The sequence below is a fragment of the Anas acuta genome, chromosome 14, assembly GCF_963932015.1.
Source record: "Anas acuta chromosome 14, bAnaAcu1.1, whole genome shotgun sequence".
NCBI lineage: Eukaryota > Metazoa > Chordata > Aves > Anseriformes > Anatidae > Anas > Anas acuta.
The window spans coordinates 848,921-865,031 of NC_088992.1; the positions used below are offsets into that span (position 1 = coordinate 848,921).

A 16,111-nucleotide genomic window follows, 5' to 3' on the forward strand; every position below is an offset into this window, starting at 1 on the left:
GGGTGTGAATAGATGAAAAAAACTCCAAGCATATGCTAAGCTACTCTCCATATGAATAACAGTTTCTAATTTGCTCAACACATCTCTAATAGCCCTGGCAGTCTCTCTTTTCGTAATTAAGATCTTCATTTTGTTACTTTCTAAAGGTGCGATGTGTATCCAGGCTCAGAGGAGCTCAGCCCATTGACATGGGATGGGGGCCTCCTCCTGCACCCCGTGCAGCTGAGCCAGCAGTGGCACAGCTCCCCTGGGGCCCTCTGGCCCTGTGGCATCGCTGCAGCCTGCCACGTGCACTGAAGAAATTTAGAAAAAGTGTAGATGAATATAGACTTTGTATGTGTGTGATACTGGTTGGGTATATTTTAGCTCCTTGTTGGCATAGCTTATAAAACTGCCCTATTTCATCGCTGTGGTGACCAAAACAACCGCTAGCACAAAGAGCGTTACTTGGGCTGTTGTTGTTGGATCCTGCAAGGAGTGGAAGCGCGGTGCTTTAACACTCAGTGTCTTGTTGCTGTTAAAGTCACGGGCAGCAGCCCTGTGCAGCCTTGCTTCTGGAGAATTTTGAATCCCAGAATTGCCTCTTATTTTGTGTGTAAACAAAACCCAGAGGGGAATGCCACTGAAGCATGGGAGTTTCCTGATGCAGATTTGTGTACATGGTCCAAACCTAACCAAATGCATCCTTATTTAGTCAGGAGTTGGAACTAAGTTGTGAAGAGCCGGGATCTCTCTCTTGTCTCTTACCTGCTGTAGGATGTGTCTGGTTTGGCGGAATGAGGGCTGGTTTTTGTCACGTATTGTTGACACGTGTTTCATACCTTGATATATTTTGTGACAACACGTATTTGTCACGTGTTGTTGAGGGCTGACATTTGTCACATACAGATTGCCTGCACAAGGACAGCTCTGTTACATAGCATATGAACAAAAACACATTTTCTAAAATCAATTGTAAGCATATCACGATTATCCCCATAAACTATATTCAGAACATATTCAGAATCATTCCTGGGGAACGCATTTTAAATCTTATTTTCAGAAAATGAAACATTCCCAAGGTGTCTGTGGCCAGACACTGGCAGCAGGGCCCCAGGGTCCATGGCACCGCCAGGCACCATTTCACCCGCGCTCCTTTCACTGCCCTGGAGGCCATATAGCATGCAAATATTCAGCAGTTAGGAAAGCAACTTGGATTAAGCACTCAGTTACCCTTTTCTCCACTGGGTAGCAGAGCAACACACAATTTGTGCCATTTATCTGGGCTGCGGAGCACCTTGGAAGCCAGGGGCATGTGTGGCAGTGGTGCTGCATCCCCAGCGGCGTGGTTCTCCTGGTGGGACGGGGCCTGGCCCCCTTGCTGGAGACCCTGGCCAGCAGGGCAGGACGAGGTGGTGATGCCTGGGGCACTGGGGAGTGCGTTGGCCCTTCTGGGGGTGCTGCTGGCCAAGCCCCAGGCTGCGGAGCTGCCCCAGCACTGATCGTGCCCCAGCCCCGCGCTGCCTCGCAGCAGGGAAGCTGGCTGCGTGAATTATCCCCAGAACACAGAAGTTATTTCCCTCCCATAGCTTCTCCTATCTGTGTGACCTAGTTACTCAGAGCACATGCAGAAAGCCACAGGAGTAAAAAAAAAAAAAAAAAAAAAAAAAAAAAAAAAAAAAAAAAGGTAAAACAACAACAACAAAACCCACCACGTATCTATTGAAATAATGAAAGTTGATTACTATTTTAAGCCCTTTATCATGTAGAGGCATTTCAAGCTCAGACACCCTACTCATCTCTAGCAGTGAGAGAACTATAAAGGCTTTCCCTGCCTGCCCTGCAGTTTGACAGTACTGGAGTTTCAGGCAATTAAAATCACTTCACACGTCTCTAGTGTACCTGTTAGTCTCTGTATTCTCATGCCAACATGATTCAGACTTGAAACAGCAAATTACCTTGTTTGGAGGAGGTGTTTTATAGGTTCTTTTACTTAATTGCTGCAAGGTGAATATTTCAGTTGGATTAATTTAACTAAATGACACTTGAGTTACTATATTGCTTTGGGACAGAGACAAGGAAAAGCCCCTGTGCCAGTACCTGATGCAGATAAAATGCTTCCTTTTTTTTTTTTTTTTTTTTTTCTTCTTCTTCTTATTTATTTATTTATTTTTTTCCCTCTATCCTCTAAAATAAAGCTGCAGCCATTCCTGCGAGCACTTCCTGAGCAGCTTATGAATACCCTGGAGATGCATCTCCCAGACATCTGACGTTTAGGACCAGCATCCCTTGCACGTTTGGCTGTGTGCGTCTTAGGCAGGCACCGTGACCCTGAAAGAAGGGACTGTATTTATGCGGTCCCAAATAGCAATGCCATTATGCAATTACACCCACGCCTGAGCTAAACTCCAGCTCCAGAGGCCAGCCCCAGCTCTGGGGGCCGCCGTTCTTGCAGTACAAACGGGGCCATCGGCTGGTGGGACGCCAGGGGCAGTGCTGACACGGTTCAGGCTGGTCTCTGTGGTCTGGTGCTGGGTGTGAGAGGCCTATCAGCCCTACAGGTGAGAAGAGGGCACTTTGTTAAGTTAGATTCTTTCTCTTTTTCTTTTTTTTCTCTTCCTGAATATGTAATGAAAGCTCTGTGGAGGAGCTCCAGCTCTCCTTGGGAGATGGCTGCACTGTCCCGGCACAAACAGACCCCAGGGGCACGCAGCTCAAAGTCCTCCTGGCAGGCAGGCGGGAGTGTGCACACCCACGCGTTTCAGCCTGAATTTGGCATCCTGCAGACATCCAGCTCCTCCTGCAGCACTGCCAGCAGCACGTTCCTCATGGGAGGCAGCCTCACCCCCAGGGTGAGGGATCCAGCAGCAGCCGCCTGCCCCAGAGATGCTATCACAGAATGACAGACTCCGGCCTGTGACTGATCACACAGAAACCCCAAATGACAGGCTTGGTGAAGTCTGATAAAGAGAACTTGGGCAAAGAAAACAGGGGAGGAAGACCCTCGATCCCATAACACTACGCTTCTTCAGTTGCCTTCCATTTCTCTCACAGAAGTAAAGTGATTTTCAGTTGTCCTTACTTTCCCCTGAGTGTCACAGCAGATATTTATGGCTGAATAAATACATTCTCCCCTGCAACCTCTGTTTGTGTTTTGCTCTCTCCAGCAGCTGCACATCTGTTTCTGCTGAGCAGTCACCTGCGTGTGATGCAGAAAGCACCGGAGCGACTTCGCTGTGAGCAACCAGAGCAAGAACTTGGGAGAGCCGGACTCTGGGAGTCTGTGAAGATGGACTATATTTTTGGCATAACATCACTGACAGGAGTGTCTTGGGAGCTACAAAACAATTTACAAAATATATCAAGGTATGAAACATTAATTTTTCAGTTTTCCCCACCCCTATATTTTGGGTGAAATCTCTCTAAAACTCCCACCCAAGAAATGATAGAGAGAGAAACCCCTTCAGCTCGGCATTCCCAGGTGGGAAGAGCTGAAAGCCAAGGCTTGAACATTGCTCTGCCCCATCCCAGAGGCTTGCTGGGGGTGCCAACACCAGCCACGAACAGATCATCCTAGGTACAGAGCCACACGGCCAGGACCTTGTATCCACCATCCAACACGGGCAGGCATGGCATCGCTGCTGCTGGCATGCGAACGGCCCTTCGTCTGCCTGGGGTTTTCGTATTTAGTATTCTCTGTATTTAGTGTTTTCTTGAACTGAAGACCAAAATGCAGTTGCTGGATAATGGCGTTGGGAATATGTCCTGTCTTCCCTGGGGGATTTCCTCAGTAGGGAGGTGCTTGATGTGGTGTATCTGGGCACAAAAGGTTAAAGAGGGCCAGGGTGCTGCTTGTCCTTCCTCCTCTGCCTGGAGGATGATGGCAGGCCCTGCTGCTCTGACAGTGCTTGACACAGGTTTGGCAACAGATAGCAGCAAAGTTCAGAACACATTTGGTGTTTCTTTAGTTGGCTTTGAAAGCTGTACATTCAAAACAGTGAAAGCAATGGGCCCAGCTGCAAAATACTAATCCTGTGCTGCAACTTCATTTAGATAAATTACTTCTGTGAGTTACTAATAAAAACAAATGTTGGCTTGTGTCAGAATTAGTGAGCAATTCTGATGACAGGAGCATCTATTTTTAGTTTTCTATTAACCCAGTTCAGCCTAACATCAAGTTGTATTAAACTTAGAAGATACAAATAGGATCCATGCTGGTTGGTTATTTGCCTCGAAACATGCCAAAAGCATCTCTTCTGCTTCACGTAGCAGGTGGGATAAATGCGTAGCTGAAGGCAAGTTATCTGTCAAGGCTCAAGCAACTCTTATCATCCGGTGTGTTAGTAGTGCGTGTTGAAGCATTAAGTAGGGCAGCAGGCTCAAGCCAAGGAATGAGAATAGCAGAGGGCCACCAAAGATGTGGACCAAGGACCCTGCCCTACAAAGAACATTTTCCACAGCTGGAACAGCTGCGCTTGGCTGGCTGCACGGCACGGCTCATGGAAAAGCAGGCAGCCCGAGGCGCTTGTGCACGATGCTGGGAAGGTTTTGGCATGGCAGATGCTGCCTCTGCAGAAGGAGGCATGTTATTAGGGACGTGTTAGCATCTGCTTTTGAACATTTCTGCTACTGATGATCGAGGAGGAAATCGCACACGGGAAGCTGAACGCCTGGTCCTGTGTCAGCAGAGCTGAATGCCAGAGGCACGGCACTGTCAGTCGCATCCTTCCCAGGTGTGTTTGTCCTCCCAGTGCTGGGCTGTGGGGGTTAGGGAACGGCCGTGGGCTCTTCTGCTGGCTTCTTGAGAAACTGAGGCCCAAACAGCATGATTTGGTGTTTACCTAATGAAGTTTTTTGCTGTTTATTGGAAAATTTGTTTAATTATCTCAAAGGTTACTATTTAGAATTCATATCATATGAAGTTACATTTTCTTCCAGAGCAACGTAAGGAAGAAGAAACACAACGTAAATAGAAAAATCCAGACCTAGTTTAGTTTCACTTAGTTTAGAGCACAGAGAATATGCTTGATGATAATTCTTGAGAAGTTTTGCAAGTTTTCTTTCACTGATTCCCTTTTCCACCCTTTTCCAAATTTTTAGATTTTATCGTCTAATTTTATTTTATCAACTAATAGTAGCTTTGACATTAAGTGCATTGCTAAAACAATTAGCATGCACAATTAAATCTCTACTTATACTAATTTTTCTCTTCATGGGAAGAATTTTATTTCAGCTCCTCATCATTTTAAAGCAATCTGCAGAAAAAGTATCATTAGGAAAATTAGGCTGATGGCATTTGGCGTGAGCTAAACGCACTGTTAAGCAAATCAGAAATTAGTGTAAATTTCTTTCATTTGACTTCATTTGCTGTGGATCAAGTTTGATACTAATGATGAAAAACAGGTCAAGCTTTTAAAAATATTGATGTCTTTCCGCACAACAAAACTGAATAAAAGTGCAAAAGTAAAACCTAGATTATTTTTTTTTCCATGATCTAAACTGGAATATTTTTAATAATTCTTTTTTCTATTGAAACCAAAGTGCAGTCTGTCTTAGAGAACATCATGTGTACATGAAGAGCCTTTCAATGTATCGGAAACAGGGCACGGTATGCCTTGTGTGTGCCAGCAGAAGGCAGAGGGACCTTGGTGGAGCTGTGAATATCCACATCTGCCTGGTGCCAAGATCAGGTTCACTGTGCTGCTCCAGAAGTGCAGAAAAAGAAGTGGATGAGTTTAGTCCAGCATGATAACTGATAGTATTTGGGATCATTTGTACCTTATGACTTGTATTTTGCTGCTTCACACTGAGCTCAGATGTTGCTGCATTTTGGGATGCTCCCTGAGTGTTGTTTTGGTGCAAAACCACTTCCTCTGTGGCACGACTGGTCCTTGGCCTTTGCTAGTGCATGGCTTATGTGTATTGTGAAAAGGCTCAGTACCTGGACTATATCTTGTGATGGGACAAATATGTAAAGGGTAGGAGAGAAAAGAGAAGAAATTAAATGCCACAATTCTGCAGTTGCTTATATACCTGTCTAATAGCAGTTGGAGTATTCAGGGTAGAGGATTACATGTCATCAGTACGCTTGGGGTAGCATGGAAATGTATCCTGTGGGCAATAAAACACCAAGGCATACGGAGAAGCTGCTGCTGACTAGCAAAATAGCAATCAATAGATAATACAAAAGGAGAAGAGAACAAACATACAAGTAAACCAACCAACCAACCAAAACAAACAAACAAACAACAAAACAAAACAAACAAACAAACAGAAAAATACATTACCCCAAGAGTATTCCAGAAATTTTGCTATTTATTGAATCACTTAACATGGTGTTTGGTTGCATCAATGTCCTCTGTCAGAACATTTTTGCTTCAGAAACCAATGCATTATTTACAATGTAAATGATCATTTTGTATTTATTCAAAAGCCTTTTCAATTGTGCTTTGTTAAATCATGAGTAAAGCCCTGAAGACAGAAGTCTCTGGACAGTCTGTGCTGCATACTGCTGCAGCTCATGCCCTCTTCCTCTGAAGTCAGCAAAAGCCACAGCAGGAGAACACAAGAATACCTGGGCCCTTTTCTGTGCCTATCTGACAAGACCCTGAGTGTATCAGGTACTATGGCAAAATGTTGGAAGGTTCTGAAGAGCTGGTGGTTTCAGCAGGAGTGTGAGTACTCAGAAGATACACGGATTGGTGAGACTAAAAGCCCATCTCACTCCTATGAGCCCAACGTGAGAGAAGGTGATCCCATGCAGGAGGTGCGATTGAAGGTAAGATTGAGAAAGGGTTGAAGATGAAGCAGAAGATAAGTCCCATGCTCAGAATCTCCTGATCAAAGACAGCCAAATACTGAAAGTTTGCTTCACTGTATTTTCCTTCTCGCCTTTCACTGGATGTGAATGAACAGGGAAATCTTCCACATACTCCCTCAGTGTATAAAAAAAGATGTGCTTTGATTTGAGAATGGGATGCCGTTTTGACTGGAATGGTAGAAAGCATGTCAGTAGTTTAACAGTTGTAAAATTAGAAGGAAAGAAAACCCCAAAGAGATGAGAAAATAACTAGTATTAAAGCAATAGAATAGTTTTATGCTATAATAGCATTCTGTGCAGCTTAAAGCAGCTCAAAGCAATGCTTTTCACGCAGTATCTGCCAAATCCTATCAGGAGTGTAAGGTGACATTATGAAGTCTCCAGATGTATTTTCATGTCATTGGGCTGATTTGTGTCATTTGATGAATTGCATGTTTGTAAAATCAATGTTATTCACCCTGTGTATTTTGCTTTTGTCAAAGTTCTCTGCTACAGACAATAGCAATTCATATAAGAGTTATCACTTCATAAGATCTTACCATCACTTTATTAAAAAAATTAATTTTCCAGTAGTGTTGGTATAAAAGATAACGGGGTACAAGAAGAGACATTAGGTAAATTCTCTTTAATTTTGCCTAATCACATCTGCTATTTTTTTAACATGAGGCAAAAGGGAAAATTAAATCTGCATGAGAGGCGCAGGACAAACTCTTGTTCTCTTGCTCATGGCAGTTGAGCCCAGGACGGGTCCATTAACCCCTGATGTGGCTGGGGGATGGCTCAATCCCAGCCTGCCTGGGCTGGACATGTCACAGGCAATCAGCTCGATCCTGTGTTACCTCTCAGGGCTTCTCCAGCTCCTTTCAAGGAAGAGAACGGGCAGGTGTGCTGAACTCGAGGTTCTGAGGAGTACTCACCAGGGGTGAGATGAACCCACCTCTGCTGAGCACTAGGTAAGACGTGCACCTGGGCTGGCAGGAAGGGTCAGTGTTTGTGTAGGCACCCCAGTGAAGCGATAGGTGGGGTTTTGTCTTCAGCAGATGTGTGCAATAATTAATCCTGTGAAGGCTTAGAAACCAGAAAAATGTCTGCAGCAGGACGCTGAGTGGGAATGCTTTTAATATGCTCTTGATAGGTGCTGGTGATTTTTTAGCTGTATTGAATTATTTAGATGGAGCCTTTTGGTCCTTCAGGATCTGTGCTGAAAGTGCTGTGGTAGGCATTATTCCTCCGATTTGAGCAATGACCTTGCAAGTGAGGAACAACTGCCTGTTACAGCTTATTGCCATGGGTAAAATTGTTCTGGCAAGCACAAGATAAAAAGAAGAGCATCTTAGTAGTAATATCACTTGCGACAGCACGTTGTTTACAGGTTTAATGATCGCTTACAGATCAATGTACATTGCAGGAAGTCTCGTTCATTGCAGTTTTGACTTGATCATTACCCTGTGGCAAGTTCTCCACACCTTTCTGAAAACCATCTGCACCCCCCAGCAGTTTCCTTTGAGCAGTGCCTCCATGATGCGACCACCTCACACCTCCCTCTGGTTGGTACCCTCCTTGAAAGTGTTATTAAGCTCTTGACTTTTGAATATGCTGCAAAATCAGAAGTGGCCCTGCTGCTGTTGCTACATTTACGTTAATGTATTAACAGAAGTTTTAATAAGTACTGGACTACACGTGGCATGTCTGACTCACTGTAATTCATCAAGGTCTTGATTGCAAAAGACTGTCCTTCCTAATTTCCTGGTTTTAAAAACGGAGATAGTAATAAATAAATAAAATCCTGTTTCTTCTGATCATGTGTTCTTTTAGACAAATTATTTCCTGACCTTTTATTTTTTTTTTCTTGCAGCTTATCAGCTTTTGCATTTAATTTTCAAGTTTATTTATTTATTTATTTATTTGGCTTAGGTCTTGTCAGATAAGCTGACTTTGAGAGGAACATTTATCAGCTCTATTTTAGTTTCATATGCAAAGTTTAGTGGCTTTCCTGATGACTCAGCATAATATCTTCCTTATTTATTAAAAACAAAACAAACAAACGAACAAAAACAACAACAACAGAAAAAAGAAAACAAACATAAAATAGAGCTAAAAAGGACAATCATAAATTCTATTTTCTGTCTTTTCTGTCTTCTCCTTCTCCCCTCCCTTCCCGTCTCCTCTTTCTCTTTTCTTTTCCTTTCTTTTCCCACACCATACAATACTTCTATTAGATACTGTATTTGATCACACACAACAGTGAGCTTTATCAATAATATAAATTAAGTAATAACACTGAGCAGCTTTTTTGCTCCACTCTGGCTAATTTTTCATAGTGGTATAGGATTTTAATAGCCTCACTTGAGCTGTACTGCATAGTTAACAACACATCTGCTGAAGAATAAGTCATCCGTTTGAATAGTCTAAATAAATGGATTTGGTCCTGTATTGTAATTAACTCAAGTTTTCAAATTTGTATTTGTTATTCCAAAAGGGAGAACAGAATGAAAAATTCTGAAATGTGTCATAGTATAATTATACTTATGGCTGTATCTATCCACCTCTTTGTCTATCAAAACCTGCATCCTTTCCTTCCTCTAGAGCAGCATAAGACCTGTTAGTGCTTTCTACACCAGTGTTTTAAAACTTTGGCTGGGCCATTGCAATTGTTAGCTGGTAGATGTTAGGAAGGGGAAAAAAAAAACAAAACCAAACCCAAAAACTTGTACGGTGACTTTACTGTCAATGAGCTGCAGCAGATGAGGTCTGTCAGACCACTTTTTTTGTGTGTGTTTGTGTGTAGGGGGGAAGTAGTACCAAATTAAAGTGTATCCTCTTGACGTGACTCTCACAGGAAAGCCTTTGAAATACCTACAGACAAACGCAGATCAGTTACTTGTCCTTCAAGGTGCAAAGAGAGAGAGGTGCACCACTGCTGTTTCCTGAAGCTGAAGTGTTGAGGACATGCATCAAATCCATGTAGTGCAGGAGCATCACATGGGAAACACAGCCTTCAAGAGAGATTTTAATGGTAGGTTAAATTCTAGTTCTAAGAGTGATAGTTGAATGAAAGTACGACATAATTATGGATTACAGGTATTAAGTTGCAGAGCAATTGCAGTTGTCTCTCAATATACGTTTCTTGTCATCCTCTACTGGGGCTCTGCTCCTCCTGCCAGTTCTGGGAAGAAGGAGATGATTCAAAGAGCAGCTAAAATGATTAAAGCTAGGATGGGATTTATGAGGAAAGATTAAAGAATTAAATATGTATAGGCTGGCTAAATGATGACTTAAGGGGAAGTATAACTTTTTATGAGTGTTTGAAGGTTACAAATGTAAAGGATTGGAAGAACCATTCAGCATGGCACATGCAGAATTGCTTAGAGTAATGTGGTGATGCTAAGAAAAAGTAAATTTTCAAATGCCAGTGATACCATTTGATCACATTTACGTAAAGAAAAAAAAAAGCCAACCTAACTATGTGGAAATGACAGGAATTCAGGAATGACTTCAATTCTCAGGTTCTCAGGTTTTTAGTTGCTACACTTCTCACAGGAACACAGCCAGCTCACTGATGCACATTTTTCTAGGTAATTTGTTTTTAGATCTCACCCAGAACTCTGAAAATGCAGGGAGGCCTTCTTATTGTTATCCTTGAGCGATAGCCCTGAGTTAAACAGCATCAACTAAATATCTGCAAGGTGGCTGAGAACAAGTTTCTGAAGACTGTTCTGGGAAGCGATGGTGGGGTTGGCACGGCGGGAGCAGAGCTGGGGCACGTGTCCTGGCACAGCTCCTCCAGCCCCTTCTGACACAAAGCAGCTCGTTTACTTTGGACAGCACTGTGCCCCATGGCCCCAGGGGGGACAGAGTGCTAACATGTGTACACAGCATCACCTGGGACCTGACCCTCATTTTCCTAAGGATTTAAAGTAAAATGAGAGCCAGCTTTGCCAAATTGCCACCTTCAGATTAACTGTCCTGAGGCAGACAATATTTTGTTGCTCTGTAGGGGAATTAGATTCATGTATTAGACAAGAACAACCTGTAGCACCCTTTAGGAGCTTCTCTAGGTTTTATTTTGGGATCTATGTATGTGTGTGTATATACATGTGTGTGTATATACATGTGTGTGTATATATATACATATATATATATGTATATAAATAAAGAATATATGAAAACCAGAGGAAGTATTCTTATTAACTAGCTAGGTTGAAATACGGTTGTGTTGACAACACATAATAAGATACAGACATTTCAACTAAAAAAAAAAAACAACAAACAAAAACAAAACACATAGAAATCAAATTATTTCCCAAAGATAGGCGGCATCGTGGGTGAAATTGCCTCCATACGTCACACTAATTAAAGTCTATGAGATTTGCTGTGACTGTCAGCTGGTATTTACTTTTCTGCTTAACTGTCTGATAATGCTGCTGAATTAACCAAACGTGATCTTTATGACATTTTGATTTTTTTGCATGCCTGGATCATGTCTTACACTGACAGATAGCTTTTCTGACCATTTCATCAAAACACAAGCACTGAAAAGTTACAGTGGATTTAGTGTATTTTTGTTTTTGTTTTGAAGCCAACGGGATCAATGGGATGTTTCCACTGCATTCCAAGAGATCTACTCTATTAAACCTCCTCTGAAAGCCTCCTGTGACAAACCAGCAGCAGAATGCATTTTTCTCTTTCCTTAAAGCACTTTTCCGTCCGTCAAGGAGCCTTGTTGCCACTTTCACATGGAATTTCTTCCTGTCTGCAGGCCGTCAGTGGTGCAGAGACCATGCACCAAGCAATGCTCATTCTCCAGATGTGCTCAGAGGTGGCCGGGCAGCCAAGGAGCAAACATCCCTGCACTGACCCAGCACTGGCAGCATCCTGGTGGGCTGGATCGAGGGAAGTAAGCAGGCAATAAGAGCAGCCGGCACTTTGAAAAAGTGATGGTAGGCCAGGTGGGGTCAGCAGAAAAATATTTATAGTGGAAATGGTGGAGCTTCCTTTGCACAGCTGACTTTTGTTGTGATTCTGTTGTCTTTAGGAAGATGAAACTCCAGTAAGCGATCCTGCATCTTAACAGAGTTGTCAGCAAATGACTTCTGTCCCAATGTTTTGGTGCCATTTTTCCTGAGCTGCCTGTGTAATCGATGGTGAATCTTTACATGCCCAGAGTGAGTTACTCAAATCCAAAGCCGTTCTGGAAATGGTCTGTCTGACAGCCTTTTTATTGGCAAAGAAGCTATTTAAATGAGAAACCTGTGTGAGAGATGAACTGGCTGCCCCGTGCGATGGCAAGCGGAAGCTGATGAATTCTGCTCGGGCAACCAGGTGACCTTTCTGCTTTCCACTCTAATTACTTTCCTGTCAGATGTTCAATTAGAGTGACAGGGTCCCAAATTCCCAACGATCTCTGTTTTGTCTTAGAAGATTAAAGGGTGGCAACTATTTTCAATATGATTATCATCATTATCTCTGGGAGATTTTATACTTCTGAAGTCAAAGTCATAATAGCCCAGCTCACTGCAATTATTTGCAAATTGCCTTAATGTATTTTCCAGAAGCTTTTCCTGCACTTTGTAATTTATTTATTTGCTAAGCCAATAGCACATTAAAATGCTAAAATGTCTATGAACCTATATGAAGCCTGGCTGATGGTAACTTGCATGGACTTTGCCAGCATCCTATTTACCCACCAGTAATCTTTTGTTAAAAATACCTTTATGGATGTTCTTTTAAGTAAAATACCTTGAAGAATTCCTCTTTTTTTTTTTTTTTTTTTTTTTTTTTTTTACTGTTTGGAGATGTTGCAGTAGTTCTCTATTGTGGTAGAAATGTTTGTGAAATTATTTGTACAAAACAGTATAGGAAAATACGAACAGACAGAAAACATGGTCAGCTTCTCAAAATATGCCTTTTCTCTGGAAGCATGTTTCTGAAGTGTGAGACTGACCCACCAAGGAATGGAAACAGCAGTTTACTGGGAACCACACAGTAGGGCTCCATTTTCTGTTGCAGGAACAAGCAGGTCTAAGAGCTACTGGGGTGTTTTTGGGTGCGCTCACTGAATGCACTTTTTATTCTCAATGGGGAGTAGAGGATGGAGAGATGATGTGCCCTGTGTATTAAATTGAAACTAACCCAAATAGCTTATAAAACACGCTCAGCTAATTATTCAGGAGTAATTTACAGACCAAGAGTTACATTGCAATAATTGTGAATAATGACTAAACCACAAAAAAATGGTAGATGGCTTGCAGGCATTTTGTGAACAGAAAATGAGGCTAAATTCATTGAATAAATTAATTGCTATGGATTATTCTTTCAGCTTTAATCTGCCGCCTGCTGAAAGAAATCTGTGCAAATGGAAAAGCCGGTCCATAGCTTTCATTTTGAAATGTGGCTGCTTTGCACTGAATAGAAGAAAAGAGGCCTGAAAGGCTTTTTGCTGTGTTATAATAATGTATCATGCTTGTAACACAATTTTCACCTTCAAAGTTTTACCTGCCCTTTGGGATGGGGCAGTTTTATAATCCCATTTTATTAGCAAGAAGCAGATGGAGAGCCTGCAGGGAGGAGAGGTGATTTTTCCCAAGGCCACACATTGTCTCTTTGGCAGAATTTGAGTTGGAGCTTGGGATTTTACAGTCCCTGGCTGATGCTTATGATATTTTTCTGTTTGAAGACTTCCCTTTCCTGCAAAAACATGCATACGGGGAGATGAACAAAACAACCCTAAGCTGATTTGAGGCTTTGCCAATGAAAATGCAGAGAAAAAGAAGAAACGAGAAGACATGTCCTCCAGTCCATTTTAGAAGATCAATCCTGGCAAAGAGGAATTATATTTTAAGAACCAGACAGATTGTCTCAGATTTACTATCTTAGAGGACAGCAGTGAAGGCAAAGCATTTTTCTGGAAGGATTATGATTACCTGACAGGGTCTTATCATTACCAGGAGAAATGACCCTGGTTTAGAAATGATCCGTTCATTTGTAAGTAGTTGTTGCTTTTTAATAGTGCAGGTTTTTCTTACTGCTATTAATATTAATAAAAATAAAGTTAAGGCCCATGTCTTTACTTGGATGAAATTTGTGATTTAAAACATAATTTGAAGAGCCTTTTAGATCAATCCCTGGATTTTATAAGCTGCTGGCAGCAATTTATGTGGATGTTAGACCACAAAATCCTTTCAGGTACTGAGCACAAGCTGTCTGTAATGCCCTAGCTTGCGGCAGCCTTTTCTTTCCCGACTTGGTTTGGTGTGGCCAGGTGCCTTAACAGGGTGTCCTTGAGCTGGAAGTGTCTTGTGACAGCCCGACAGCTTAGGACAAGCTCTTTGCTATTAATGGGACTCAGAGTGGTATCACTTGGCTCAGATTTATATACTGTGCAAGTCATCCTTTTGAGAAAGCTTCAGCGTTCCTCCCTGTGCTGGAACTGACATCCCCTTGCTGCTGTTATTTATAGCAGGGCGCTTCTGCACCCTGCCCAACTTGCTGCACAGCGATAGTAAACAAATCTATAAGTACTCTCGCATTTAGCTTCCAGTCTGAAGTGATCTGCACGACACAGCAGCCAGCTTGGCCGTAAGGGCGTGCTGTTGCTGGAGAGTTTTGTTGAACAGAGTACAATTACCCCATCTGGCATGATCGTATCCACTCATTTTATCAAAATAGATTCTTCCCCTCCATTTGATAAAGTTTAACAGAGCAGAACAAGAACCCAAATGTTAACATGAGCCATAAGGTAACACGAGGGGAGGTGCAGTTCTGTCAGTCACAGGCAGCCATCGGAGGGGGCCAGGCTCTGCCCGCTCCCTGAGCAGAGGGATGCTGCTCCCACCGAGGGGTGCTGCAGTGGTGCTGCCCTGCCTGGGCTCCCAGTCTCCTTTACTGTAGATTTTAGTCTGGCGATCCTCACAGGAAAAAAAAAAAAGTCACCTTTCTCTTTGTGATCGCCACTGCTGGAATAGAGTTACAAAACGCTGACTGTTACATCATGTTTTTTTTTTTTTTTTTTTTTTTTTTTAAATCTGTTGTTGACTTCTTTGGTGCATACCTTTTTTGAGCATCCCTCAGTTCCTGTTCTTTCTGGACAGGAAAGCCCTTCCTCTTCTGAGGCTGCAGATCTGAGGGCCGTGTTTATCAGAAATGTCTAAGCCTGCTGCTTCCACGGGGCACTCCCAGCTTGCCTGGTGTGTGCGTGTTACGCTGGGTTCAGCGCAGTGATCTGTGTCCCTGTTGGCTTACTATTAAAAAAAGGTTCTTAGTTCTCTTGTGCAGATTCAAACATTAATTGAGAGTCAAACTTCCAGCATTCCCTTGAAATGACACCAACATAAAAAAAATAAAATGTCTTTTCCTGACATGACCAAAGCTGTAAAATGATTTGTATAAAAATGAAAATCAAAATAAATAAATCAAAATCTTTCCTGTGTGTTCAGGAAGGTTAAACCTCCAGTAGCAATAGTAAAAAAACATTGCACTGAGTTTTGCAGAATAATGTCACTCTTTTATTTTATTATACAATGCAGTTCACCCTAAATTACATTTCCTTCTTTTAATTTATTTGCATGAAAAAGATGGCATGGCATAAATCATCTTGTGTAGGTTGCTGGGTTATTTGCATTTCAGAGGTTGTTTTTAACTTTGGATTAGAAAGGAATTTGCAATTGAGAAGCTTTGAGAGGCATTAACTTTTAGTGACTGGTGATTCTCAAAAAGTGATGAACGATGTTCATTCCGCATAGGACAAACCTCCTGAAGTTTGTGTCTTGCTAAAAAAGCTTGTCTGAAGCAACGGCTTCGAGCCAGAGAGCTCGGCTGGCATTTCAGGAAGAAGCTCCCATGGGGCCCCAAGCTGCGACCCGCTGTGGTGCCCGGCCTGGCCTGCCTCGGTGCTCTTTGAGGATGAGAACAGGATTTTTAACACCTAAGTTGGTCAACCCCAACACTTCTCATTTTTGCTTCGAATAGGACAGTGGGAGGAAAAGTGCAGTGCCACGTCTGTGCTGTTGGAGCTGCTTTTTTGGGGAGAGAGGGAGGAGAGCTCGCTGGGCAGCCGGCGAGGAGGCCTGCGGGTAGCCGGAAAGGTTCCTCACGAGGAGGGAGGATTTGGAGAGCTGCTTAGAACAGAGGTTGGTCACACAGGTCTGTGCAGCATCTCCTGGTGCGTTTGGTTCTGCTCTTCCTTGCTGTCCTTGTGTAGCAGCATCTGGTGCAGGGCAGCTGGAGCTCTGGGAGGCTGTAAGGAGGCTGCACATGGCTATTTCCTGCTAAAAAAAAAAAAAAAAAAAGAAAGAAGTATGATGAAATGTTATA

The 16,111-nt window shown here is 42.7% G+C and overlaps 1 long non-coding RNA gene across 1 annotated transcript in view; it reads left to right on the forward strand.

The window, feature by feature from the left end:
* LOC137864331 (uncharacterized) overlaps positions 1-16,111 on the forward strand; it is an 83,277-nt gene that overhangs the window by 53,479 nt on the left and 13,687 nt on the right. The window contains exons 6-9 of the long non-coding RNA XR_011101424.1: positions 3,147-8,346; positions 9,639-9,815; positions 11,559-11,739; positions 11,835-12,121. This is a non-coding gene — a long non-coding RNA (uncharacterized lncRNA). The remainder of the gene's footprint in view (positions 1-3,146; positions 8,347-9,638; positions 9,816-11,558; positions 11,740-11,834; positions 12,122-16,111) is intronic.